Source organism: Falco naumanni, chromosome 1 (assembly GCF_017639655.2).
Source record: "Falco naumanni isolate bFalNau1 chromosome 1, bFalNau1.pat, whole genome shotgun sequence".
NCBI classification, from domain to species: domain Eukaryota; kingdom Metazoa; phylum Chordata; class Aves; order Falconiformes; family Falconidae; genus Falco; species Falco naumanni.
Genome location: NC_054054.1, coordinates 54,165,500 through 54,191,797, shown reverse-complemented (window position 1 = coordinate 54,191,797; position 26,298 = coordinate 54,165,500). Strand labels below are relative to the sequence as shown.

Below are 26,298 nucleotides of genomic sequence, written 5' to 3'. Positions count from 1 at the left end.
AATATCTCGGAAACAGTGTAGATAATTTTCAGAGAAATCTCATACTAGTATTCAGAAGTATTGTAAAGGTAAGTAACACTTTACAAATGATTAGACAAATAATAGAGAATTATGATAATACCACTATATAAATTCAGGTACTCATCCCATATACTAGGAGTAGTTCTGGTCGGTCCAGTTCAAGAAAGGATACAGCAGATTTGCAAAAAGTTGGGAAAAAATAAATAAGAAAATCACAGTAACTTGGCACTCTGGTTTGGAAAAGATAAAGTATCATGAATGGAATACTGCAATTTCTTATAAAAACTTAGAGGTATAAGAGAGAAAATTAGGCAGAGTACATGCTATTCTCTTAGTCCAACAGATTCAGAGGCACCCACAGAAATAATGAAATAGAATGAAGTATAAACACAAGGAAAATCTGTTTCACACACTATATAATTATGTAGGATTCATCGGTACTGAATGATGTGGAGATAAAGAATATAAATGGTTTCAAAGGTATTAAATGAAAAAGGGAAGATTAGTCTCTTTGTAGCAAATAAACATAGTACATCACTCAGGGGTGGAAGTCTCTGAAGTTACAGATGGCTGGACTAGGGGAAGCTGGACCTGGGAAGGGATCATTCAGTTCCCTCGTTCAGTTTATCTGCCCACAAGCATCGACTGCAGCCACTGGAGACAGGGGCTGGCTGGTACAGCAGATCTTACCTTCCAGCTCACCTGTTTGGGGATCTGCCACTTCTGTATTTCTGTGTCCAAATTTTAATTTTGGAAATTCAGATTTGCTTACTGATGTAATAAAATCAGATCCGGGTGAGTTAGAATTTCCTGTGGGACAGACCGTCCTAATTTTGTGTAATTCTTACAGCTGACATGAATCAGTCTTATTTGCATTGAGAAGGGAGCCAGGCTGTTTTGAAAAGGAATCTGTGATTTCTCAGGTAGGAAGTTTGTCTTTAGAAGTAAGTAATTTTCTTTCTGAAGCCACACAACATTATGCGTAAAATTTTTGACCCTATGTGATATTATTGCTCACCTGAATACAAGCTGCAGGCAGTAATTCGGCACCTGAATATGGGTCTAGCTGTCAAGGAGTAAGCGTTAAGCAGATGTTAGCAATGTATTCAACTTCAAAGGAGAGTTACAAAACTTTGAATTCTCCCCCAACCTTGTAATGTGCACACAACGTAGCATTATCTGTATGTGCGTCCCAGTAATGCCCTGTAGACAGCACAGCAGAGGGCAGCTGTCAGGTCCACCCCCAAGACAGGCATCCTCGGACCCACACCCCTGGTGTAGCAACAGGGAGCAGGGCCGCTGCGTATGCAGGTGCACTAATTTGTGTTAGAAATTACCCCTGGATTTTTCAACAGTTTAACTAGGTCAGTTAGGGGTGTGTTTGTTTACTCTAATAATGAGTCTTGCGAATAGGCACCTCTTTCCTGGGGAATGAACTAGGAGAGTAATAATACCTTTACACTGGTGAAGCGGAGTCCAAAGGAGATGGTTTATACCTCTGTAGTATTAAAAATGCTGTGTGTGGATATAGCCTGGCAATGTATAACCCTGGGAATAGATCAGCTATATTTTTCCTTCCAGTGTTTCAACTCAGTTCCCAGTATTAACATTACAGCACAAGTGCTAGAGAAACTGAGGCACATAAGACATTATTAACTCCTCTCTAATGTGACACTGGCAGGAAGCCAAGAGCAACACAGGGTGAACTGAGGGGCATCATCAGATCGTTAACCTAAAGAAACCCACCCAAAAACCAGATACCCACACCCATGCTGTTATTCAAAAACCAGAATATCATCAGGAAGTAGTGAGTCATCACATGGCCATTGCCTCTTTGCACTATGATGTTTCCTGAATGTAAAATCTAGGCTTCTTTTCCCCTTTAGACAAAGAATGGAAGCAAAAGCCGTATTACGTGTATTAGTAGTACTGCTGTGCGTAATGGCATGGAGGAGAATAACTTGGTTGCTGGTGTGATGAATGAGCACCCAAAGGATTTGGGCACCAGATCCTTGGCTTCCAAGAACCGGGGAGACATTTCACAGTGTGGCCAGCAAGTCTCTGCAGCGGCTCGGCTACGTGATGCTACAAATGCCCAGCATGACACTGGAGGTGGGGTGGAGGGCCAAGGCCCCTTGCCCCCAGCCCTTCCTCATCCCATGCCAGCAGAGGTGCTGGAGCAGAGGTCTGAGCTGAGCCGTGTGGGTGTAGGGATCTGCACCAACAGGTGTGTTTGGAAGAGGAGGCTTAGAAGGGCCCAAACAAGTTGCCCAGTGTATTTTTAATAGATTGTTGCCAAAAATAAATGGCAGAGGATCAGAGTTATTGCCTGAAGAAGGTCATGGAAGTCATTTGTATTTTGAAGCATCTTGTTAGCATACATTGTGGCATTACTACTAAAGTAACCAGTTCAGCCTAATATAATACATCTAATTATATGATGTGAGCCTCATCTGATGACTTTTGCCAATTATATCTGACAGGGATATTTTAGATGAGAGGCCATGTGTTACAGCAATTTCGAGAGATGAATATAACAGCGTATGTTTTCAAAAATAAAATATCCACAATGTTATTTGCCATGATTACATACCTACGAAAGCAATTGTAAGGTAGGGAAGCAAGCCTTTCTGGTTTGTGAATTATGCCTCTGCTGAGTCATCGCTGTTTTTTTTAAAAAGATTTATTATGAATGAAGGGCTGGGTCAATGCCAAATCCCATGTTTCTGGCTGCTTCTTTTGTTCCCTTGCAAATAATTCAAATCCCAGGAAACAAGTTGTAAAATGAAAACTTCTAAAGTTGCAGGAGAAGTATCTTAAGCTCAAAAATTCAAAACAGCCACCAGAATGAGTGACCCTGTGGACCTGAATAGAAGATGCTACATAAAGTGAAGAATATGACATATACTGTCATTAATATGGTGGTTGACTATGGGAAAACAAAACAAACAAGCTATTAACATTTCTGCTGCAGAACAGAAATGCATCCTTCTATGAGAATGTCTGGGCAGAGGATAAAAGTAAAGTAAAGGCATCCTCCATTCCCTCTGAAAGCATCAGAGGGATGAGAAGTGGGTAGGGATTAGAGGGCTATTCTTGGTGCCTCCTGTTGCTGCTCAGACAGACACTGAGCAGAAGGGGTTCAAAATTCATGGATAGAGAGAAGAGCACAGGAAAGAGGGAAAGAAATACACTTCATTGGATGTTTAATGTAAATGCACACACAGACTTTTGGACCTCAAAGGACTGTCCACAGCGCTGGCCTGGAACAATGTTCTGCCCTGTATCTGGGCTCAGGCCAAATGTACCCAGCACTGCAGAGAGGGCTGAAGCCTGCCTGTACCCTAAAACTCATCGCTGTGAGGAGAGGAGTGCTGGACTGCCGTCTCCCCAGGCCAGGCAGCTGCAGAAGCTGGTCCCTGACACAGAAGGCAGGTTGTCCTCCTTCATCTACTAAAAGCAAGGTGGTTCCAGCATGACGGGCTGTATCCAGAAGCTGCTGCGGTCCCTCCCTGACAGGTAGAGCCCAAGTCTGTCATTAAGTGTTGCATATTTTCAGGGCAGATGGGCAGTGTCAGCCCCCCTGGGCACGCATTGATGGAGGGGGTTTAGGCTGGATGGTGGCAGGGCTGGCATGCTGTGGGGCAGCAGCTTTGGAAGGGAGCAGCAGCTCGCATGTATATGTGCCACTGAGGCCCTTCTACTCTGTATCAGATGTTCCTAAAACGTTTGTAAATCCAAACCCCAACACACGCTGGGGCTTTGCTGGGGTGATAAGCAAGATGCTCTGGTTCCTTCCAGCCTGCGAGTCCTGCCCCCGATGTGTTCCCAGAGCCTTCCTCTCCCCACATGCAGGAGAGCAGTGACTCGGACCCACACTCTTCTTCACCATGAGACTGTCACATTAGTCTGAAGCACTTATCTGAAATATAAGAAACTTTGTCTCCAAATCCTTTCCCTGCCGGCTGGTACTCAGATGTGCCTGTCTCCCAGGAAAGCCTAATGACTCCAGGGAATTCTGGGACAAATGTTCTCATAATCTCTCATTTAGATTTTTCAACTTTGGCTAAATATTTGCATTGTTAAGCTGCCCCTACCCTTAGCTGAGTGTGAAACCACTTCTCTTTTGTTTTGCCCCAGAAGATACTTAATTGCTTCAAGTAAAGTGGAGCAACTTCACAAGGAGGGACAGAGTGACCCCTCTGAATACCCACTGCTGGGTATTCATGGCTAGACTACTGTGCTAAATATTAGAAGCTGGGGTTTAAAATCCTTCAGGCAAATAAGGGTTCTTCCACCTCTCACCTGAAGTCTTTAATCATGAGATTATAGGATAAAAGGCCGTGTGGGTGAGGAGGAGGCATCATGTTCTTGCTGTAGTTTGTGGTAAAAGCCTGTCTTGGGTGTTGAATGCCAAAAGAGCATTTGTGGTTGAGAGTGCTGTTAGCAGAAGGAGATGATGTCCTCTGGCATGGGATCACCTAGACTTTCTTAAACACTTAAACTTTGCATTTTTCCTTGACTTCTCTGAGATAATTTAGATGGCTCCATCTCCAGCGTGCAAACTGGAGGATACCTCTGAAGACACGAGCAGGCAGACAGAGCTGTTCTGCCTGTGGTCTGAGCTGGCCAGATGAGAGCTAGCTGCGACCCAGCAGCTATATATGTGATACTAGCGCATTGCTGTGTTTGAATCGATACATCCAGCTGAAAGGCAGGGCACATTTGCTCAGGTACGACACAGCTAAACAGCCTCTGAACCACAACTGGCTTGCATCCAGCCAGCTAAGAGCCCAAGCCAAAGGAGCCCAGGTCTGCCTACATCTACCTGTATAAACCTGGTTATTAATTAGTGCCAAGCTCTCTGCTTGCTTTAAGGATTTTGGATGCCAAAGCGTTAGACGCTGCAGTGTTATGCGTTGTACTTGTAGATGTTTAACTTCTGATTGACTGGGAGAGTCAGGTCTGAGCTGAGCTGCTCTAAAAACTGCATTGGGACTTGCAGAACACGTAAAGTCCTCTTTTGTGGATGCTGTGATCTGTGGCCGCTAGCAATCAGGCTTTGGCAGTGGGAAGCCTGACTCTCACCTGAACATTGAATAAATACTCCCAACACACAAGCCTGTATCATGATATTTGTTCAAATTTGTCTGCTATCTTCAAGTGTGTTGCTTCCAGGAGAAGTGTTCTGATTCCTTCATGGTTTATTCAATGTCAGCTCCTACAGGTTTAGTTCACTGACACCAACTCAGGTGATAAACATTGAGACATAAACATTCCCCCAGGAAGTTGCCGAATCCTTTTTTCTGGCATCTATGAGATACAAGACAAGATCCATATTTAGCATGGGATAAAAGTTATTTCCTTGTTTTTTTTCAATGAGTGTAATGGAATTTGATTTTTGGAAGGCAACAGACATCAGTTCTTTGCAGTTTTTGGTTAATGGGTATTTGTGCTTCATTTTTTCATTCCGTCAGCCAGTGGTATAGTGCCGTGTAATGTAGGAGAGATTCAAGTTAAAGACATGAAAACTATATTAAAGAAAAATTACAATCATCTACAATTCTGCATTCGTATCGTGCATTTTTAACCAAGATACGTATATAACCATATTTGCCAAATTCTTCTAACTAGTGTGTGTGTGTATGGGATTTAAAAATGCAAGGAACCCCATCAAAGGGCCTCTAGCTTGTTGATTCTCTGAGAAATGAATAATCAGCACATTTTTTGGAAACCGCGTTTAAGTCAATGCTGAAAGTAGGGCTGGACATTTAATATTCAGAGAATTTTAACATCTTCAACATGAAGTAGGAAAAAGTAGAATTGCATTTGGGATCCCGCTGTCTGCCAAAATAATACCCTCAAGTTTTTAATCTTCACAGCACTTTGCAGACAATGCCTGGATGGATTTAGGTGCTTTAGTCTTGAACTGTAAATGCGGTGGTGCTTAATGTGTACTGTATTCATAAATACATAGAGCCGCTTCCTGTTTTAGCAGCATTGTTTACCTCAGTGTAGCCTAAGGATCTGGCCGACAGCCTGAATGAGGTCCAGGGATGTTTGGCATGGCAGCTCAGGTGCTGATGCTGGATGCCTGGGACGGCCATCCCGGCAGGGGCTGCAGCAGCAGCTGGGGGCAGGGGGAGCTGCGCTGCCTGGCGAAAGATGGCCCTGGTGCCTGCAGCGTGTGTGCCTGTGCAGGGCCCGTGGCTGGGGCAGCCTCCTAGGCTCCACACCTGGATGCCCTGGCTTTCAAGGCTGGATTGCTTGACTGCACATTACAGTTTCTGCAGGGCTCTTATTTCACTCAGTGAAGACCTGCTTGCTTTGCTATTTGGACATTTTTCTGATGCTGCCAAAAATATTACGGGTGTTAATTTACTATCTTCACAACTTTGCTGTGAGTTTGGGTGATCTTATTATTGCCATTTTGCAACTGAGAAAATAAGTACAAGCTTGCTGAATGCACCTTCTAATATTTATTGTCTTTTCTGAGGCACTGAGACTCTGTGTCACAAAGCATTGAAATAAGTCCAGGCATCTTCACCCACAGCTGTAAGCACTCCTCCTCACTGCTGTGTATCTGCCCCAGCACACTGTAGCCACTGCTGAATATCCCCCTGCGTCTGGACTCTGGAAACTAGGAGGATGCAATGGGTTACCAAACATTCCCATGCGAATTGGTCTGAAAACTTTGTCTGGTATCAGAAAGGGTCCTTCCGGCATATGATCAGAGAGAATTGTACCTCTAAATGGCATTTCTTTTTAAGCAATGGAAGTATTTTTGTTCTTTCTCTAGTCTTCTGCATTGTTCTGCTCTCAGTTTCTGCAGCAAATGCAGGAAGGCTGCCATGGGCATTTGAATTCACTGCATAACCCAGCTCTTTCCAGGTACACGGACTAAAGCACCAATTGTATTTTTAATAAAATAGCATGTGACTGGCCAGCTTCCTATCTTTGGAGAATTTGACTTGGCAGTCTCAGCAGCTCTGTTGTGCAATAACTTATAAATGTAATAGTAGATTAGGTAGAGAATATTTGGAGAAGAACGTGGATGTGTTTGTGTTCCTGAAACTAACAGCCCAAACACCATGTGATGTAAGTAGGCAAAGTACCCTCTTTTTAGAGAGGAGGAAAAGGGTGTGGGTTGATATAGTGACTGGAAGCCAATAGCTGGTTTCTCAGCTGTGCTCAACTTGTATTTCCAGTATTTAAAGGACACACAGGAAGTTCCCTAGTCCTGGAGATGCCAGGTATCCAAAAGCTTCTCAGGTGCTTCCACAGAGCAGGGGTTTTACTGCCAGTGAAGGGCAGGTAGGATCTCCTGTCCTGCTCTTTCCCTGTAGAGGGAGGCTAGGGTACAGTTGCACCAGCTGTTGAGCTTGTGAGACCAGAAGTCCTCTTATGCTGGTGAAGATACTCAGCTGGGTCACGAAGATTTGAGTAATTGTTAGATTAAGGTGAAGACCTGGCTAAAACGCTTTTGGGTCACCAGTCCACACTTTGGTCGTTAGAGCACAGATTTATGCGAGTGCTGGGAATAGCAAGAAAAAAGTTTGTTGTTTTTTTTTTTTTCTTTTTCCATGTTAACAAAAGAAAATGGAAAAGGGTGGCAATCTTTTCTCCTTTAATTGTGTGGTCCTGCTCTATTGAACTTAATGGCTATTCCTATATGCTTCTCAGTGGGAGCAGAATCAGTAATGACTGCCTCCCATTACAGTAACGCAGTCTGAGTGGATTTCCTCAGCTTTCTGTGGGGATGCATTCTGTCTCCTTGGCATGATCTTGCAGGCTGCTTGTGGTATGGGAGAGAAAAAAGAGAAATAACAAGAAAACAGTAACTCTCGTTCACCTGTTGGGAAGGGGCAATAATGGTCTGCTGGGCCCTGGTGCAAGCAGGAGTGGCTTCAGGACCTAGTTTGTTCCCCAAGGTTCTGCAGAAGATGTGGAGAGGTTTAGATCCCCTGTGAGTGGGGAATACTGCTGTGTACAGCCACAGGCAGGTGGGCAAGCTCCTCTGTTCAGCCAGTCTAGCTTGAAACTTCATATTTTCTCTATATTTTGTCACTCACATTCACTAAACCCACTCAATGTGGCTGCAAAGCCACCTCTGGGAAGGCAGCTTCACACTCTGCCTGGTCCTGCAGTCCTTGGACATCTCCCCTGCCCTCCCTGGCACTGTGTGCCACCCTGCCCGTCTGCAGGCAGCATTTGTCACTGAGGCTCAGCATCTATAATTGCAAAAGCTCTTACCTTCCATCGGATCCTGTGCTGATGTTGTACAGTTTCCCTGTCCTGACAGGGAATGATCGTAGCTTGATAACTACTCCCAGATCCTCTGCTTTTAGCTCATCAGCACACAACTCTTCACAAGAACAGCTCAGAAGTCTAATGGGTACAGAAAATGAGAGCTTCAGCTGCAGAGGCAGATTTCACGGCATTACAACCGGCTAGTCGAAGTCTCTGTGTTTGACAGGTCCTAGCTGCTTTTTCTTCTTCTTCTCCCCCAGTCCCTTTGCTAACACGCTTTTCTGCTCAGCGAGTGCTAACTATGCTAAGTGGACATATCAATTAGTAAAATTAGATGGAACAAAAAGAAATTTGGCCTGAGTTTAGTTTGGATTTTGCTGTTTCTTGTCAGACAGAGGAAGAAACCCTTTTTTTTTTTTTTTCTTTTTTCTTCTTTCAATTGGCCTGATAACAGCTATCACTTCTCTCTACAGACTTAGTCATGTTATCCTCAGACCATCACTGCCACCATGAATAATAATACTGTAATTCTTCATGGTGTTTTCAACTCCAGTAGCACAGCCTTAATTTTTCGACAAAGACTAATAACTCTTTCTCAATTTTGAATTCTTAGTTTCACTTTCCAGTAAAAATCTACCACTACCAGGGCACATCACATACCAGTTTGTTTGTCTGGGGACATGTCTCTAAAGAAGTAGTTGAATAGTGACCCAAGAAGCCCCGCAGGAGGCGGGGAAATTCCCCAAAGGCAGCAGAGAGCCATATGCCAGGAGAAAAGCTGTAGCTAAGGAGCCAGGAGAGGCAGCTGGACTCACCTTGGGGAGGAGATATCTTTAAACCCCGTATCCAAGTAAGCCTTTTGCTAGGCTTGCCCATGTTTGACCTCCTCTGTGCTGAAAGCCGAGAGTAGCTGGGAACTGAGCCTGTGCTGAGTTTGTGATGGAAAGCTGGTGCTTTTGTGCTGAAAAAGTTGGTAAAGGGCCTGGGAGGTGACCTGAATCCTGGCAGATGCTTTCTCAGCATTGAAGGGATGGGTCACCTTCTCACATGCATACATAGACCATGTCTTTTGAGCAAAACCCATCTTGGCTGAGCCTTCTCTCCAGTATGTCCCCACAATGTGCCTACCCCCAGTAATAGTGAGTGGGCTCGAGTGGGCTCCAGGTTTCAGGTCCCTGTGCCTGCCTCTGGGGGACTTAGCTTATTTTTGTTTAATGAGGACACTTTCTTGAGGGAGTTTATTACTAGTTGTTATTGTGGCTTTACCTTTGCTTTTGATTTCTCTGCCTTTCTGATTTTGTTGTCTTTCCTGTTTTTTAATGGTGCTATACGTTTTCCACAATGAACATTTTGGTTTTCAGATTTTTCATTCTTAAAGGTCCTGGAGTTGTACGTTAATTTTATTTACTTGACCGCTAGATGGGGACACTGAACACCACGAACCTGGTTTAGTTCCACCACGAGGTCACCCGTGGACCTGGAGCTGCAGACACAGCCAGAGGCCCCAGAGCTGGGGAGGAGCAGGTCCGTGGCTTGGGGAAGGAGTGAGCAGGCTCTGTTGCACAGTGGCTTTAGAGGTCCTCCAAGCACAGGGCAAATCTGACCTGTTTCTGCTCAGAGGAGTAAATTGCTCAGATTGTTTGTCCACTGGAGAGGGAGAGGCTGGAGGGAGTCAGGGGAGTTCCTGTGCTGCCTCTCGCCTAATCTCATCCCTCTTTGCTGGGGATTACATCTCAAGGACTGCTCTGATCCTTTGATCATCGCTCACAGTGAAACTATCTCAAGAAGTGGCCCCCATCACTTCAGAGCTTCTGGCTGTATCTGTGGCGTGAGGTGGGAAGTTAAGTAGAGTATCAATAGCCTTTTTTGTTTCTTAAACAGTTCAAGAAATTTTTAAAAGACCAAGATCAACCTATACTTCAGATAGTGTTTCTGTAATTCATTTATTTACATTGTAACTGCAGAGAGGGTTTAAAGTGCCCATTGTCCACATTAGCCCTTGTTGTCTTTCATCCGCATTGGGAGGGCTTTGTTGCTGTGGTTTTCCTTCGTTTTCTGGACAAAGCTGGGTGCTGAAGAGATGAGACTTTCTCCAAATAGAGGCAGTGATGTTTGGACATTTCAGATCACCATTACAAAACAGAGAAGGAATGGGACTGAAAAGCAGATATTTTAGCCAGAAAGATCCATGTATTTAAAATTGTGAGGCTAGTTCTTGCTTGTTAAAGCTCAGAGATGAGGCCTGAGGGAGTAGTGATTTTTTCATTTTTTTCATTTTTTTTTTTACATGGAAGATTTAAAATGAAGCTGTGGTTGCATGTAATGATCAAAGACATAAAACTACAACTCTGCGGTATGGCCAGATCATTAGGGGGATATGTCCACTGACCACAAGAAACAGCTGGGTAAGCTTTATGCAGATTAACTGATACCTGGTGGCAAGGTACTGCTGTCGAACAACCAATTTCTCTGCATAGTTCAGCCCTTAGGATAGCTTTGTGCCATCTCCTGGTAATCCCTAGCAGATGTTTAAAAGATATGGACACCCAGCAGCTGGCTGCAGTGATGTGACCTTGTGCGGCGAGGAGTCAGTACCACCTGGGATGGTGGCTCTGCAGTGAGGATGGACAAGCCTGGAATCCAAATGAGGACTGCACGCGCGTCCAGGGCACAGAGGGTCCCTGACAAATAGCGATAACCTTTAAGGGAGGCTGTGTAAATGATCCTTGTCAATACTACCATTAGATTAGTGAGGGACAGTGACTACTCCAGGGCTATGAACTGCATTACAGTCACTTAACAGAGCTCATTGGTAGTAAACTGACTCAGTGATTTGCTTTTCATCAGCTCTGCTGGCTGACTTTTGAGCCTCCCCTGTTCAAATGGCATGTGAAATCTCTGGTGTTAGCTGGCATCAGTGGGGTAATTTAGCAGAAGTTAGCATAAAAGCAACCAGACTGGTAACAGCTAGCCAGGTGCCTGTGAACTATAAGTAGTGCTGGCGCGAGCTTAAGGCTTCTCCTCCAGCTTTCAGTTGCATCATGTACTTGCAGAGATAGGGTACCTGTCTGATTTTTTTCCTGTCTTCTTGTTTGCACAGGTCTATATGTGAGACTGTGCCTGTGGTTTATAGCTTCAAAGGCCATCCCTTGGCCGTCACTGTGGCTGTCGCAGGGCCAAGGAGCAGGCTGTGGAGGTCAACCTGGATGGAGGGATGGTGGGTGATGGAAAACTGACAGCTCTCCTTGACTCCTCCACATACACCAACCGCCAAAGGCTTCTAATAATTGCTGTCTCCTGCCAATCCTTGGTTTACATACCTGTATGAAATACTAGATACAAGATGGTTAAATACTGAAGCTGTCAGCTTGAACAAAAGTGTCAAGCACTCTTTCATAATATCCCTAGAATCTGAGTAGGTGGAGATTTTCCTTGTTTTGCAAAAGCAGTTGTGTGGCAAATTATGTATGATGCATGGTTGTTTGGTGGGCCCGCTCTCCCACCACCCACAGCACAGGGCAGTGTGATAGGGCAACATGGCACTGAATTTGGAGCTCCTTGATTGCAGCCCTTACTGAAGACTTCTGTGGGCTCAATTGGCTTTGCTGTCTCTGCCTTTTGCTTATATTCCACAGGTGGTGTGAAGACAGATTCATGCTTAAAGTGATTGTGAGCACTGTTAAAAACTGTGTGAGTATTATTATTGGCTGCAGCAATATTGTACTTGGCAGCAAGGAGACTGGTTACAATTATCTCTCCAAAGATGCTGCAGACACTTAAATGCCTCCAATGCTCCCACCAGGGAAAAAGGACTTTGAACTGGTCGGTGCAAGAATATTTTGTCAATGGAGGTTGGGTTCTGTTTGTAGATGTTTGCATCTCTCGCAGAAAAAAACTTGCTGGTGAGCTGAGAAAACCCCTCATCCCTGCTGCTTGAGTACTGCTATCTACCTGGGCAGCAGAACCCTTCAGGCCCAGGAGCACTGCTGAAACGAAACCCATGTAGACAGGCTATTGCTCCTGTCAGCTGCAGCTGCGGTCTGCCTGGCTGCTCGCACATGGGTGTATGTTCAGCACAGCCCGTGCTGCGGGATGCAAAGCACTTCCCAGTCTGTAGTGTGCTGGGGACAACCCAAAGTGATACAGCTCTGCTGGCAGAAGGTTTTAAGGCTGAGACTACACTTCTACTGCCATGGCTCGTTTCACTCACAGAGATGATTTTGCTTTGCCACCTTGGTCCTAGTATATACAGCTCAGCTCTTTTTTGCCCTAGAGAAAATATAGCCATATTCCAGGGTTGAGTGATGGCCCTGCTGAAAAACTGGATGGAAAATGGTTTCATTGCAATATTGTTATCATTTTTTTTGATCCAAAGTGCGACTTTTTACTTCACTTGTGGTTTGTTCAAGCCTTTCAGAAATGGGTAGAGGTCTCAGAAGGATTTTATAAAGAAATGTTTCATTTTGAAGTGTCTAAAAAAAGATTTGAGAGGTTTAGGAAAGTTTAGGATTTTTTTTCAGGTTCAGTTTGAGATCCAGGTTCTCTGAAACATCAATGCACATTAGAATTGGGTTGGAAAACATCACCAGCTTTTTACTACAGAGTTGTGGTCCAAGGCCAAGGGTAAAGAATTGCTTTCCTAACAACACGTAGAAATGAGGAACTTCTGACAAGCGCAGGTGTCCTCAGGCTTTCAAAGTGATTTTTATGTTGTGGAGAGCCAGTGTTTCAGGCAAATACAATTCTGAAACTTCACCCGAATGCTGTCCTGATTTGCATAGCTGATTAAGAAGTACCAGCACACATAGTAGCAAAGGCTGTGATTGCCATCTCCTGAGCTTCCTACACTGCAGCGTGGTGCTACTTTTGCAGGTTCGATGTCCAAGTGATTCTCGTGGATCCTTCTAGCCTGGCTGGTGGCTCCTCCGTCCCTGGGAGATGATGGGGAATAGGGGGCTGGTGTGAGATAGGAGATACTCTTGAAGGGATTTTTCCCTGCCTAGAGAGCCAGGGGATGATCCCAGCAGCTCACTTGTCCATGGCTCTGGCTCCATGTGAAGGTTAAGCCTGTTAGTTTCTGGAGCAGGGAAACACCAGGGACACACAGATGACATATTAGTGCACGTCAGAAGGTTTGGTTTCCAGGCCCTGGCTGATGAGGGAGTGTACGCAGCATGTCACCCATATCTGGTGAGCAGTCACCCTTGTTTGCTGTACCCTTTCCATTCCATTGCTGCTGTTTTAATAGTAAATCTGTTTGGGAACAGAGATGCTATTGATTTCACTTGTCTTCTCACTTCAGTAATCTGGACACCGTGGACTCATATGGAAATAAAAAGTGAGGTGACTCATTTGCTGAGTCCCTAATGCAGGGAGTCAGATGGAAATCAGTTGTTAGCCATTATACATTGCAGAGCAGAGGTGTCACGCTCTAGCTGTGAAACTTCCTAACAAGCCAGCTGACAGCTCCTGCTCCCCCCACAATTTCCGCATCAAGGGTGAATTGCAATAATCCCACGTTAAGGTGACACAGGTGTGGATTCATTTCCAAAACTGCCAGTCCCTCCGGACTCCTTGTTTTTAATTAATTTTTTTTCCCTCCGCTGATGTCAGTACAGCAGCAGATTTAAATGCTGGTACTGCACTGATTAAAATTGTATTCCTAAAATAACTTTGTCCTTTGGTATCATTTTGTGAAATGCTTTTGTTTCTTTCTAAATTGTTAGATTTTCAAAGTGAAATCTGAAGCAGAAATTGGAAAGGAAGGTTGTGGAATAACTTTCCTCTACCACAGATATGCACTGCCTGCTCTTGGACAGTCCATTTTTTATAAAAATAGGTACAACCAGTAGTAAGAGAGACTAATAAGGGGTTGCTGAAGGAGCTGGCTAGTGTCCCCGACATCCTTGCCCCTCTTAACATGTAAGTTTGCATTACCCATATATCTCATGTTTTGCGGAACCTTTCTATGGACCAGTTGTGGTACGTTGTCCAGTGTCACTGTTAGAGACCTGTGACTTCCATTTGCTTTTGGTGGAAGTCTTCTGCTGTCCTGAGATGATAAAACAGAGCTTGGTTGCTGCCCCCACCCATCCATTCATTGCACATCCCTCATGTCCCCTAGCACTTGCTTCCTCCTGGGTCCACCCAACCTGAGTGACCACCCTGCACACAGCCTTCTCTCCTCACCCATCTCACACCTCTGGGCTCTTCCTTTCTTTTTTCTGCCTCCTTCTTTCGAGCTACAAAGCACTAAACAAACACTGTACTTCGTGTAGCACTTAATATTGATTTCCATATTCTCTTTAATAGTCCTAAGACTGTTGGTGGTCCTTTCCAGTGACCACGGGTATTTATAAGAGCTGATTCCTGCAGAACATATCAAAATCCTGGTTGCTCATCTCCACTTGCCGCCTAGATTGTCAACTTGGTGGCAAGTTTCAGCCAGTTCAGCCCCTTTCCTCAGTGTGGAGAGCTGGAAGGTAGCACTTGCTCATTTCTATGATAGAACTGCCCTGGATTCTCTGTAGCTGGTCTGCTACCACTGAAATGAGCTCTTTGTGGCACTGTGTCTAAAGTCTGCATGACTGCTATACAGTGCTTCCCTTCATGACCTGTGTTAGACCTCTTTCCATGACTTGCTATCTTAATCACATGTCGCATACCCCTGAAACCAATGACTCCTACATCTTTTAGATCAGTGAACCTCTGTCATCTTTTTTTTTTTTTCCCTATGTGACCATCATGCTTTTAATTGAAATGAGCAGTAAGAGTGGTACAGTGTTGTGGATCAGCTATAGGTGACTTGACATGACTTTGCAGAGAATTAGGACTCTACCGACTATGGTTTGGGAAAATTGGTGCAAAGCATTAAATAGACCTGAATGAACTCTTTGCACTTTTGGCAGAACATTTCTTCTCTCTGGCATGGTCAGGAACTGCCATCTGCTCTGTCTGATGCTGTCTTCTGCCAGTACCTTGGATGCTTACCTCTGGCTAGATGTGCTCTTTGCATTCAAAGTCCAAAGAACAGGCTGACTTACAGGCTCACAGTTCAACCAAATAAACATATTTCAGAGGAGCGAAAAAAAAAGAAACTTGGATTTAAAAAAATCCATGGGAATTTTTCCTCATAACTCTTTCTCTCCCTTCTTAGCAATTCTATTTCCTTTCCCTTTGCAATGGAAAAAGGTAAAAGAGAAAGGAGGAAGGATCTGAATAGCAAAAAGTGGTGGGGTTTAATATTTTTTTTGCGGGGGGGGGGGGGGGGGGGGATAGATACTGGGAAAAGTACATAAAGTTTCTGCCAAGATTTGGTTACATTTTTAAGAAATGCAATTTTTCAGTGAGAATTCTGTGACCCCCTCTTTTTTAAAGAAGTCCTACTGAGGGCTACATTTAGAAAATATTTCATGTATGCACAAGGTAAAAAAAGATATTTGTCTGCAACAAACATAGCATGTGATTGAACCATGTAGGTCTGAAAGCTCTTTTTAAACTAGAAACCAGGGCTCAGCTGTGGCTATGCTGGTCTAACAGCACAAAGCCCACCCTTTCTATGGTGAGAGTTTATAAGAGACCTTACAGAGGGCAGGAGGCACCTGTGTTTCCTATTTGCACTTCAGCTAACGTAAAGCTGTAGAATATGGAATAATTTTATGAAGAAAATTCCAGGATTTATTAATGAGAGACAATACCGATATCTTCTCAGCTCAGGAGACTTATACGCATGCAGCCTCTGGGCGAGGGCTGTTCTAGCTGGGGTTAATGGATTTGCCTGACCTGCAAACGCACTGCTATAAGAAAAAGGGAACCCTTGGAATGACAGTTTGCATGAGAATGGTGGCTTCTAGGGGATGGCTTTTCCTAGGAATAGATTTTATATGCATATGAGCTATAAAAGAAAGGTGGGATTAGTGGGATTTGCCCAAGTGCTTGGTTACTTAGGCTCTGAGTGGACTTTTATTCATCCTTATATCTTTCAGCCACTTCGGAAATCTGACCTTGAAGCATCCAGTGCATCCTTGTTGCCACATTGCAGGAGCCATCCTCTCACCCAGAGGAGGATGAGAGGTGAGTAAGGACAGGTCGCAATGTAGCAGGGCTCTGCTAGCGCAAAGATGACCATGTCATTAATGCTCATGAGGCTTACCTAGTGTCTGTCTGCAGGTGTGCCTTCAAACAGACATCAGAGGTGAAGCTGAGACTGATGACTCCTTTGTTTCAAAGTAGGAAAATACCTACTCTAAGCATTGTTTTCCAACTCATTTCTCAGGCCACTAGAATTAATTACTTTTATGGCCATTCCTGTGGGTCAGCCAGGGAGAGCCCCGGGAAGGTATATCCCACCACAAATGCATTTCTGGAGGATTACAGACAAAATTATCCTCAGGGTACTGAAGTGCAGAGCAGGATGTGGGGGCACAAAATTCACTTTTGTGTGAAATGCTTCTGAGACAGGCTCAGTGGGAACAAACTCCCTCCTCGCCCCCCAGGATGAGACCTCAGCATTGCCTTCACTGCAAAGAAGTGCAATCTAAGTACAGTTATTACACTGGGCTGAAAAAAGCCCTTGTCCACGGCATGCCAGGTCCCTGATCTTTTTGCAGTCACTTCACAATGAGGTGAAGCTTCAGGTATAAGCATTTAATGTTGTTATTATTATTAATTATTACTACTATTACTATTATTTTTCATGTACTTGTTCTCTAAAACGATTGCACAGTCCTACATGAGCCTTAGGATGCACAGACAGAATGGATTATCTTCTAATTTTAAGATATGATGGAAAGTTCCGATTTCTTTTCATTGTTTTACGTGGTTTGTTGTTTTTTTGTTTTTTGGTTTTTTTTAATACAGTGAAATTAAATGCAAGAACTTCATAGCACAGCAATAAGGAAAAAAAAATTAATTGAGCAAAAGTCAGCAAATGCAGAATTATGGTTCCCCCAGCAACTGTAATGAAGGCAGAGAACACATATATACGCTGGTGTTTTGAGTTAACGCTGCACACTGCCTGGAATACAAATCCTAACTGTGTTCAAGGGGCTGAGTGATGATTACTGTGAGAACCATAACTTTACATTTCCTGACTTTTTGCAATTAAAATCTCAACCTGGATGATGCATTAGCATAGGCTTTGCATTTAATTTGCTATTTTCTTTAGAATGTATGTGTGTGTTGATTACGTTTGAACATTTCTTACCTTTTAATCTCATTTATTGTTTTGTAAGGAAAAAATCAGGAGAAAAACCATTTACCACATCAACTCCCTTCTTCTCCCTTACCAGCAGGGGGGAAGAGGGAGGGGAGAAAAGAGCAAAAACCTTAGTGCAAGCAGTGCAATTAATTGTATTTTTAGCTCTAAGAGGCATTTACTGATGAATGTAAATTTATACCGCTGCTTTTCTGCTAATATTTGTACAGGGACAGGCCAATCCATACAGAGATGTGTCTCCTCCAGACCTTTAACCCATACAGAGTTGAGCTAAGCATCATTTACGCAGTCTTAGAGTGCCAGAAACAAGTCTGACAAGATCTTTGGTGGCCCCAAGCTCACAGATTTTTTTAGCCCACTGGCATTAAAGTTCAGGACACAGGTCTGCAGTCCTTCCGACTGCATGAAGCTCCGGTGACCTGAAAAGCTCAAACTCGTGAACACGTGGAAATTTGTCTTCATTGTAGGATCTAACTGGACTCTCCCTGTAACATTGCTGTACCTCCTCCCTTAGCCATAAGGGGATTTCATGGATGTAAGGGTGCTTCATGCCCCGGCTAGCTGATGTGCTGCAGGGTACGGCCAAAATCCCACCAGTGTTTTCACTGGGGATCATATCCCTCATGGTGCAATGGAAGATCAGACTGAATTCCTCTAGTGCTGGTGAGATTATGTTTTTCTTTCATTTTCATCTGTCTGGAGGGGAAGGCAACTTTTCTCACAACCTGCTGGAGGCTGGGAGCACAGGCAGCCTCGCGGGCAGAGCCCACGGACCAAACTAGCCAAGTCTGTCTCTCGAGCCAGTCGCCCATATCAGCTCAGTAGAAAAGCTTGCCCTCTTCCCCATCACCCTGCCCAGGAGCAGTCACCTGTGCTGCTCTGGTTTATAGTCTTTGGGCCTAAAGACAGATCAGCGAGAAGAGAAGGATGCACCGTAGCAGGCTCTGTTTATGCTGCAATTTTTGTTGTTTTTTTTTTTTTTATCTATTTGTTCTTAATGTGCTGATGCTTACATAATTTCGTGTAACCTTTGCTTTTGTTCTTTTGTACTTTAACCTTTCATAGCAGCTCTTTTTTTTGCTTTGTGCTCAACCATTTCATGATGGTGACTTCTTCCTATAATTAACTCTATTCCCTTTGTTCTGGGCCTTGTGCTTTTATATCCCACTCCCCGTAGAGCCATCAAAATTCTTTTAACCTAAAGGCCCTCTGCCACCAAGGGTAAATCAGCCTTGTCTAAGCTCATTCACTTGAGCCCACCAAAGAGATATTCCCCTCCCTTTCTGTCCATCCTCGTATGAGCTCATGTCCATGTAAAGATGTCAGGCATCAAAGTTCAAAGAGAAAATAGCTTGGCACACGTTTTCCAGATGCTGTCAGACTGTTGCTTAGGCTCTGAAGGAATTAAATTATGTGAGTACTCATGCTGCTGTCAGAGGCTTGATGTCTTCCAAGAACAGGCACTGTTATCTTTAAACATATCTAGTATGCCTGAAAATCACAAAATTCTACCTCATTGATAAATTTACTAAAATTCCAGAAAACTGTGAAAGCCTAGGACTGTTAATTAATGCTGGTGTGTAAGACTGATACGTACCAAAATGTGTGAATCCAGCATATCTCTATTAGAAGTTAAAGAATTCTGGAAAAACAGAGGTGACCTAGAGCAATATGGCTTAAAATACTAGAAGGAATAGCTTCTGTAAAGGCAGCATTTACTCCTTTTATAGGTGAAATTTTTACTTTTTATTTTGACATGGTGGATTTTAAAAAACTTCACGTGTCATTCCTACAACAAATAGCAGACAAACAGCATTCATTTTGTTAAAACCTTTACTACATCCCATTGGCAAACTGCGTTTTGTCAAACTCTTTTGTTCGTAATGTTCACGAACGACATTTCATCACATTTTTTGTCAACAGAATGTAATTTTATTCCAATCATTCTGTCAACAAAGAGAAATACCATAAAATCACTTTGCTCACAAACATAAATTATATGGTGATTTTGTTTGTAGAAGAAATGGAAGTATCAAAACTTTTTCTGGGGAGACAATGAAGACAGATCACATTCATTCCGTGGACAAAATATTAATGTTACAGGCAGCAGTTTGTAATTTCTAGGCTGGCTGGAGGGCAGATCATGCCTGAATTTCAGGGTGAAGTAAAGAAGGAGTGTATGAATGTGCTTATTTCAGCCCTAATTTGGTACATTGGGATGAAATCAATGGGCTTTGGATCAGGCTTTAAAGTGTCAGAAGTGATGCAAGGCATTGCATACATGGAAAGCAAGGAATGCATGAGGAGCTCTATGCATTCATGGGGAGAAAACTGGGATGCCTTGGAGGATACTGTAAGGCATGTCACACAAGGTAGCTGTGTTTAGGTGATAGAATGGAGTCACCAGTCTGCTCTTTCACTTACTGTGTGATGTTCTGATAAGTTTTCTTTGTGGTTTGTTTTTTTTTTTTCTTTTCTAAATAACTGTTTTCTTGCACAGCATAAGTATGCATTAGTTTCAAGATACAGCCTTTTAAAGTGGCTATTTACAGTGTAAAGCTATTGCTTAAGAGCCTACATACTCCAGTACAATATGAGAAAAAGCTCTGTGTATTTTAGAGTGATTGCCAACTGCTTTCCCTTTTCCTCATTGCAGTACATGTACAGCCTCTTCCTTTGTCTTCATCTTTCAGCCTAATAGTCTAAACATAGCAAAATAGGCATCTCAAATAATTGTTGGATTTCTAGTGTTTGTCTCACAGCTATATGTGCTTTCCAATTACTGGTCAAAAGCACCTGTGCAGAATACAGATTTAATTCAGATGTATTCAGGGAACGTACGTTCTTTTTTAGCTACTAGCTTTTCAGGAAACTTGGTGCCCAATCAGCGTGTAAAGAAAAATAATGCTGTAGTATTGACTCCTCACACCACAGATGATCACTAGTGAATAGATAATCAGCAGCATAGATGAAGGGTAGGAAAGAAGCTCATCAGTTAAAGACAGTTGTATGAATGATTTTTTGACAATTACAAGCAACGTGCAGAGTTTTTTCCTCTCTTGAACTGATCACAAATGGAGAATAGGGTTAAAATCCTGGACTGGACTGGAATTTGGGATCCTTAAGTTCAGTTGTCAGCTCTGCTGCTGACCTACTGGGTAACATTAGGAAAATTGCTTTATCTTTCTTTGCACAAAGGTCCCATCTATAAAAAAGAGGTAATGGTTCATGTTTCTGTAGTGTTTAATACCTGTGTGAGGAATGCTGCAGAGAAATCAGGTTTTGAATTGAATAAATGGCCATCTCCTTGCCAGTTTGTCATGCTTTAACACCTTCTCTTCCTTCCCCATACACTTGGATGACTGCTCAAGGCTAATGGGGCTTTCTCCAGGTGGTCTCAGAGAGTGGTCCCTCTTCTCTTGCTTGTGTCTAAGGTCTGGCTGATGCGCCTACTCCTTATCTTGACTGCTGCAGACTACTCTTTACCTGGTGATCCAAACCAGTGCTGCCAAAACCTTGTCCACATTCACCCCGTAACGTGGCTCTGACTCAGACTCATATCTGAACACCACTCCCCAGCCTCCCAGTGTGCTTTTTTTTTGATCTCCATCTCTCCTTGGCTCAACTTAGCAGTGCCAAATGTGCTGCCAGCATGGCTTAGCACTTGGTTTATCACCAGCGCTTGCCTTCCCCTCTGACTCCTCCTCCTGTTCCAAGCCTGCACCTCCCTTCCTGGGTACCTCCAGCCTCCGTGGCTGGTACGCTGGAGGGAGGAATGCCTTTGTGGCTTAGCTCCGTCAATTTGGCTTTTGACAATATTCTTGCTTCAACTTTGAAAATATCACATATTCCAGTAAACTTCTAGTAATCCTGCTTTTGGAGCCACGCTGATTTCCAGGGAGCCTCTGTACCTCCATTGTTTCTGTAGCTGGCATCAAGTAATATGTTGCAAAAGCCAAGAAAACTGTTGTTCACTTGTAGCACCGTATGTAGTTTTCCATGCTAGAACAGTTTGTACTTCATTATAACGCCTAGTGACTTCTGTAACTCTGAATGCATAAGCACAGATGTTGACTCAGTTGAGATTAATAAACTTTCTGTGTATGGGTTTAAAACAGAATAGGAGGAAGAGATGAAGAGCTAATTTCTGAATACCCAACAGTGCTGAAAAACAACTTGTTGAGACACACCACAGAGTTTCACAACTTCTTGGGGTTCATGACACAGCAGGTGCAGACTTTTTGAATCTCGCTTATAAAACAAAAGTTTCAGAAGAATGGAAAAAAAACAACTCTCAACATCTCTTTGGAAAGTGTGTTACGGTTATGTATTAACACAAGAAAAAGGTTTTAAGTCAACAATAAGTAAAATGGTACAGTAACTAGATTCAAGCATGCAGGCTCACCGTTCATTTTTAAAAGCATCCAATAAGATTATTTTCATGCTGCTTCTTAAACAGTCCCAGAAGAGTATGGTATGTCAGTTCATGGGCTTTTATCACTAAGAATGGTGGTTAAAAGTAAGTACAAATATACATTCAGTCTTAAGCAGTGATATAATATATTATCTCCTTTCAGAAGTCAACTGGAAGTCAGAGAAGAGATAAATTAATAATTACAAGTGCTGCATAATTGCACATGAAGTCCAGTAGCCTTGCATTAATTGAAAACCCAAGCCCTCATGAGATCAATGGGAATTTTCTGTTGACCTTAGCGGGGAGATAAGCTCACATGCACTTTGAAAAGCAAGCCTGCTTGCCCAGATTGGTGTTGGTCATAGTTCCTTACCTTGCAACGTGAACATCATTGAAGCAGAAGAGTGATCAGATTTTACAGCCCCTCAGTCCTCTGGGTCTGCCTTTTCCACCCTTTCTGCTCCCCTGTGCACTAAAGCTGTGCACTGTTGGCCTTTAACCCTTCTTTCCACATGATCTCTCCCATTTTCACAGTAATTGGTTCATCTCAGCCCCAGCACACTCAATCAGGGTGCTGTGAGCTGGCCAGAGGGTCTCACAAAGGTGCCGATTAACCACCTCCGTGGCTCTGACCCTCTGTCTGTCTGCTGGCATCCTGCAGAGTCAGAGGAGGTGGGGACTGTGTGATCAGCATCACAACCTCATTAAAAAGTTAGCAAACAGCTTCTACAAATCAAAGAATGGGAAATGGCAGCTATAGTCTGGCAACTCTTTGAAGCTCTGCCAAAGAGGTGGAAGAGCTTGACCCAGCGCTCACAGCCACAGCAGTGGCAGCATCCCCAAGGTGAGTGGCAGGCAAATGAGCAAGGGCACACTGAATGCAGGACAAAAGGCAGGGGAGGTCTTCGATGGTGATGCTGCTGCAGGCCAGGGTGCTGAAATGCCTCTGCAATGGGTGTCTCAGCTGGATCACCCATTTTGGGGGTCATAACTCAAGAATCTGTTTGCAGCTGGAGGAAAGGTGGCAGCAGGCATCAGAGCAGCTCTGGAGCAGAATGGCAGCAGCAGCCCCAGTCAGGGAAATGCGTCTGCACTTTTGGTGTCCTTCTGGAGGAAATTACAGGGAAGGCAGGAGGGATTTTGTGGTTATGACCAAGGAAATAATTACCATGGAGGCCACTGCATATGACAAACTGGCTTTTGACATCATCTGAGGCAAGAGGCCCTGGGCTTCCCTCAACCTATCCTCTTCATTCTCTGATCAAAGATGGAAGCCAAACAGAAGACAAAATTAAGTGTGCAATTTCTGATTCATTCTTGCTAGGTTTTTGCTGATTACTCAAACAAAAAAAAATATCAAAGCTGGAATTACAGGCTTAGCAAGGGAAGTATGTATTTCAGCATATACTGGGCTCTGTGTCATTCTGTCACACTGGTAGGATGAGACTTAATGCATTGTCCCAGGCAGGCTACGTTATGAAGCCCAGTGGCTAAGTTAAATGAAAAAGTCCTCTAAGAAAAGCAGCATGTAACTTCCTACTGCTCTCTCTTTCTTGCAGAACTGTCTAGGTGAGGCAGGGGAGATACAGTGGATGAAGTCGTAAGAGCTTTTCATAGAAGAGAAACTCACAGTAGTCAATAAGGTTCCTGGGCAAAGCAGATTTCCAGTGTCTGTTCCCCATCTTACAAATTCTTCTGACTTTCTAAAGTGCTACATGTCAGCAGGTGACAAATATTCCCTCTTAGTGTGCAGGGGAGGAATTACATGGTGGGCTGTAAGTACTTTCCTCAGTTACCTGTTCAGCACTACTGAAAGCATTTGGGGCATGCAGGGGCACAGACATCCTGCTTTTAACCATAACATTTGGACAAGACCAAAGTCACCACTTTTGAAAAGAGCTAAACTACAAATTGTACAGCCCTCTGCATCTGTATAAGTTGTCTAGGGGTGAAGACTTGCCTAATAACTACCCAGTATGCCAGTGACTAACAGGTTCAGGCATCTCTTGCAGGAGACACAAGGACCAGCAGTGGCCTCAGTGCAATTTGGGAAGCCCCGTGTGTTAACATCTGTTATTAGTTCAGGTGTGTTAGTTAAATCCCCTGCCAATGATGTAATCCACACTATTTCTTGCCTCCTAGGTGTCTGGTGCAGAGCTGGCTAGACAAAAACTTGCCATTCTTCGCAGAGATTAGTTGCTAAATAACAGTAACAACCTGCTTTGAATGAATATTTTCTCCCTTAAATTTTGGCTGCCACTGGTGAGGGTGATCTCTAAGGAAGCTGCCTGGGTTTTGCAGCGGACCCAAAGCCACCACCCATCCCTTAGCACCGCAAGGATGAAGCAACTCCTCCCCTTTCAGCACTAGCTATCAGGTGGCTGAGAGTGACAGCCCACTTTTGGGGAATCAGTACTAATTACAGCTCATAACAGATGTCTCCACTCCACCACGTTAGGATGTGGGTCCCCTGTGAGACCTGCTGTTGCTTTCTGAGAGTCGGAAATGAGTGCTGAAGTGTCTCTGCTGCTGCTTGCACTGCTTTGGCATCCCACTGCAGCGCAGGGCATGGGCAGCAGCGTGCAAAGTTCTGGGCAGCCTGGGGGGACCACGGGACAGGGGCCAGGGGCTGCTGCAGGGGGTTTGGCAGTCTCAGGGAGCTGTGCTGAGCCCACGACTGCTCTGGGGTGGGTCAGAGGAGCCACAGGGCCCCTTTCACAGGCAGGGTTTCTGTTCCTGACTCTGCAAGCCACTCACAGACCAAACAGGTCCATCCACCTGCCCATGTCTCAATTCCAGCTGCAGTCAATTGTGCCATGTAAATGCCTAAAACCCCAGACAATGGGTGAGTGCTCTTTATTCCAGGCATTTCACAGAGAAGAAACGCAGAACACGGTATGTCAGAGAGAACTGCTCTTTTAGTGCACAGAAATGCTGGGTAACTTAATGACTGTTTGCAACAGGCTTTTGGTACCAGGGTGAGGAAGGGTGCTATAAAGGCAGAAAATGTTTTCTCCTGATGTTTCTAAGCTGTGTTTCTTCTCTTTCCAGGACTGAATGAGTTGAGGATGTCTTCCCCCACACCTCCCCCTCCCGCCCCAACACTTACAGTGCTTTGTTCCCTTCTTTATATTTTTCATAGGTAATATTGCAAATGGGAAGAGTTGCCAGTATGAAGAAGACCACCCCTTCCTGGGAGCTGCCTTTTCTATGGGTTTGCCAAGCACAGTCTGCCGGTTCACCAATAGGCCACGGGTAGCTCTTGATGGACCAGCACCTAAATCCCCATGGCTCTTCAATGCGATCTGGCTGCTGGGGTCCCTGGGACAGTTTTGGGGAGCCCATCCAGCCCCAGCTGGCAACTGCCATGCAGCTGCTGCGGGCAGCCCAGTGGCACCCCGCTAATTTACGTCCAGCTGTGGGGGTGCTGCTGGGACTCTTCTCCCCCCATTTCTCCAGCCTGGGCAAAACTGAGTTGCTTTTTGGGCTGCTTTTATGGCAGAGATGGTGTTAAACATCAGTTGATCTGGCAACCTGTCTTCCTACTGCTTCCTTTTGAAGGAAAACAAGGCTAAAATAAAGGGGCCTTTTCCTCTTGTATTTGTCATGTTACTAATTGCTGTATTACAGCGTTTTCCAAGACCAATTACATACTGTTTGGGGAGATTAGCAGAGCGCAAAACCTACCACGGTTTATTATACAGTGATGGCTCGTGGAAGAAAAGTAGCTGAATTCAAGCCCTTACCATTTTGTGTGTTTAGCCCAATGCAGGTTTCAGATATACATATATATAATAGGAACTGCACAACAGTCAGCAATGTTTAAAACAGAATTTCTTCCCCACGAGGGAATGAATAAGAGTCATTTGTCATATGTTTCCTTTAATTCATGGCTACAGAGCATTTTAGAATTGCTTGATGTAAATCTGTCTCATCTATTTGACAACTTTGATATTGAGTCATTCATTTTTATTCTATGACTTAAAAATTCTATATTGCAGCTAGAGATTGGTGGCTAAAGTGCTAGTTTTGGACTATGGCTTGAATGTAACAATAGCTTTTGACCCTAGCTCCAGTCCCAAGGAAAGTGAATTTGGCAATCTCATTTCAATTCATAGTGAATAGCTGTTCACATAAAAAAATCAGCACCTACCATTTGTCATACTTGGCAGCTTCTGCTTAAGAATGGTCCAGAACTGCATTACCATGGAAACTAAATTACCTACTCCTACTCCTGGCTCAGAAGGTGATTTCAGCCGGTTGTGGAGGTTTCATATCACTGACAGAAGGAGGTGGGGGTAACCTGGGGGAACTGCAATGCATATGACCCATAAGTATGCTTGTATCAGTCCCCTGTTTTGAATATTGCCATCTTCTGGTCATGTACCGTTGGGTT

The 26,298-nt window shown here is 44.0% G+C and overlaps 1 long non-coding RNA gene across 2 annotated transcripts in view; it reads left to right on the top strand.

The window, feature by feature from the left end:
• The window catches only part of LOC121088359, a 28,450-nt gene extending 2,977 nt beyond the window's left edge, over positions 1–25,473 (top strand). Inside the window, exons 3-4 of one of the 2 annotated variants that reach the window (XR_005827934.1) lie at positions 16,257–16,344; positions 25,045–25,473. This is a non-coding gene — a long non-coding RNA (uncharacterized LOC121088359). Of the gene's footprint in view, positions 1–16,256; positions 16,345–16,440; positions 17,001–25,044 lie in introns of those variants that run through there. The other variant, XR_005827936.1, reaches the window with a different exon arrangement.
• The last annotated feature ends 825 nt before the right edge of the window (positions 25,474–26,298 follow it).